Source organism: Petaurus breviceps, unplaced genomic scaffold, assembly GCF_028583685.1.
Source record: "Petaurus breviceps papuanus isolate PSGF00001 unplaced genomic scaffold, PetGlider_PUasm1.0 38, whole genome shotgun sequence".
Lineage (NCBI taxonomy): Eukaryota > Metazoa > Chordata > Mammalia > Diprotodontia > Petauridae > Petaurus > Petaurus breviceps.
The window spans coordinates 30928827-30932365 of NW_027186304.1; positions in this window are offsets into that span (position 1 = coordinate 30928827).

The following is a 3539-nucleotide window of genomic DNA, read 5'->3' on the forward strand; positions in this document are numbered from 1 at the left end:
GCAAAGGGAAAGAGCATTTTTCCTCTCAAAACCTATGTTCTTAGGGGCGGCCAGGTGGCTCAGCGAGTAAGAGCACTGGTTCCAGTGTTGGAATGACCTGGGGATCAAATCCGGGCTCAGACACTCAGCACCACACTCAGAAATAACTGGCCGTGTAACCTTGAGCAAGTTACTTAACCCCGATTGCTTAAAAAAAAAAAAAAGCTATGTTCTTATTTCATAGCAGGCTCTTTCCTTGACTGCCAAAGATGAACGATTGACTTTGCTAAGAGAGAGATGTTTTTTTAAGACCATCAAGTGCAAACCTAATCTTTCAGTCAGACAATGACTAGCCATCCAATAATTTCAACAATTTGACTGAAGAACTTCCTCACATCTCCTTAAGGAGTAAACAAGTGTGTCCTTCTTTGGACTTCCTTTCATTCAGCTCATCAAAATCTTGTAAAATAAGATATCAATGGGCCACTCACAGTTTTTCCACCCTTTACAATCTGCCAATATGTCACTCAAGTTGTGACCCATGACCTTTACAAGCCCCGAATGCAAACCTCTACTAGTCTTAAGGATGCAAGACTTTAACACCTCATTGTCACTGTTACCTGAGGACTGAATTGATCAGGAGCTCCCTGATTCCAACTGAGTTCCCTGCACTCAATTCATTTGGTACCTAGAGTTCTGTGCCTGGAGCCAGGAAGACTCATCTTCCTGAGTTCAAATTTGGCCTCAGGCACTTACTAGCTGTGTGATTCTGGGCAAGTCACTTAATCCTGTTTGCCCCCTGTTCCTTATCTACAAAATGAACTAGAGAAGGAAATGACAAACCACTCCACTATCTTTGCCAAGGAAACTCCAAATGGGGTTAGGAAGAGTTGAATGTGACTGAAAAACTACTGAACAACAACAAAAAATGACTGGGTATATAATTTGTTTTCAGTTCTGTACTACTACAAGAAATGTGGCTATAAATATTTAGGTATATATGGGACTACTTTTTTAAATTGGATTTTTTTCAATTAACAAAAAATATTTTTTTCCCCTCTTATCTCCCTCACACCCTTTGTTTGAAAAAAAAATAAAAAGAAATCCTTATAATAGATATGCAGTCAAGCAAAATGTTTATATATATGTATACATAGACATACATGTATGTATATGTGTGTGTATACATATATACACCCCCACATCCATAGCCATATGTGTGTGTATACATACATATGCACATATACATATACATGGCTCAAGATGGAATATATATTGCATCTTGACTGTCACCTCTCCATCAGGAAGCAGCATACACTTCACCATCAGTTTTCTGGAATCATGGTTTCTGATTGTGTTGCTCAGAGTTCTTAATGCTTTCAAGGTTGTTTGTTTTATTGGACTGTTGTTATAAACTGTTCTCCTTGTTCCCCTCACTTCATTCTACATAACTTACATATGTGAGATGATTATTTATTTGACCTCCTTGAATTATATGTCTAGGAGTGGCATCCCTGGGACGAACTGTATGATGGTTTTGGTCAATTTCTTTTTTTTTTTCAAATGCATTATTAACTTCTGGTTTACATCATTCATTTCCACAAGATTTTGAGTTACAAATTTTTTCTCTGTTTTTCCCCTACCCACCACCCAAAATAGCAGTCCCACAGGATATCCCCTCCTCCAATCTGCTCTCTCCCATATCTTCTCCCATACCTCCTTTGACTTCTCCAGTAGGGCATGGTGGATCTCTATGCCCCAGTGCCTGTATATCTTATTTCCCAATTACATGAAAAATAGTATTAATAATAGTGTATGTGTGTATATTTATTTAATATTATATATTTTTTTTTTTTTTAAGCAATTGGGGTTAAGTAACTTGCCCAAGGTTACATGGCCAGTTTTTTTTTTTTGTGTGGGTGTTAAGTATATGAGGCTGGAACCAATCCTGGATTCTCCCCACTCCAGGGCCAGTGTTCTTACTCACTGCGCCACCTAGCTGCCCCTATATATTTTTTTAACATTTGATTTTAAAACTTTGAATTCCAGATTCATTCCCTTCCTCCCTTGTCACCCACCCTTACTGGGAAGATAAGCAATTCAGTATAGATTGTACATGTGTATCTATGCAAAACATTAACATAGTAGATATATTGTAAAAGACTGACTATATTTCCCTCCCTCCTATCCCACCTCCCACTTATTCTATTCTCTACTTTGATCCTGTCCCTTTTCAAAAGTGGGTGCTTCCAACTTCCCTCCCCTCCAGCCTGTCCTCCCTTCCATCATCCCCCCTCTCATCCTCTTCTCCCCTACTCTCCTGTAGGGTGAGATCCCCTATTTAGTGTGTATGTCATTCCCTCCCTGAGCCAAATTCAATGAGAATAATTGACTCATTCCCTTTTGCCTCCCTGTTCTTCCCCACCATTGTAACCATTTTCCCTTGCCTCTTCTATATGAGATGGTTTATCCCATTCTGTCTCTCCCCATCTCCTCTCATTATATTTCTCTCTCACATCTTAATTTCACCTTTTAAGTATCATCCCTTCCTATTAAATTGGTCCTGTGCCCTCTATGTATACCTATAAACATATATACACACATTCACATATGTATTCATACTCCCATATACAATCCTATATAGACACACACACACACACACACACACACATATATATGTATGTATATATTTCTATTCCCTTCAACTATTTTCATACTGAAAAAAGTTTCATGGGTTACAATTATTGTTTTTCCACGTAAGAATGTAAATAGTTCAACATTGATAAGTTCCTTATGATTTCTTTTCCCTGTTTACCTTTTCATGCTTCTCTTTCTTCTTGTATATGAATATCAAATTTTCTATTCAACTCTGTTTTTTTCATCAAGAATACTTCAAAGTTGGAGCGGCTACATGGCACAGTAAATAGAGCACTGGCCCTGTAGTCAGGGGGACCTGGGTTCGGATCTGGCCTCAGATGCTTGACACAAAAATTAGCCGTGTGACCTTGGGCAAGTCGCTTAACCCCAATTGCCCAATTTCCCCTGAAACATAATACTCAGTTTTGTTGGGTAGGTGATTCTAGGTTTTAATCCCAGCTCCTTTGACCTCTGGAATATCATATTACAAGCCCTTAGATCCCTCAGTGTTGAAGCTGCCAGATTTTATGTTATCCTGATTGTGTGTCCACAATGTTCAAAATGCTTCTTCCTGGTTGCTTGTAGTGTTCTCTCCTGGATCTGGGAATTTTGAAATCTGGCTATAATATTCCTAGGAGTTTTCTTTTTGGGATCTTTTTCTGGAGGTGATTGGTGGATTCTTTCAACCTCTATTTTGCCTTCTGGTTCTAAAATATCAGGGCCATTTTCCTTGAGAATTTCTTGGAGGATGATTTCTAGGTTCTTTCTTTGATCATGGCTTTCAGGTAGTCCAATAATTTTTAAATTATCTCTCCTGAATCTATTTTCCAGGTCAGTGGTTTTTCCCATTAAATATTTCACATTGTCTTCTATTCTTTATTTGTTTGGATCTGTTTAACAGCATCTTGATTTCTCATAAAGTC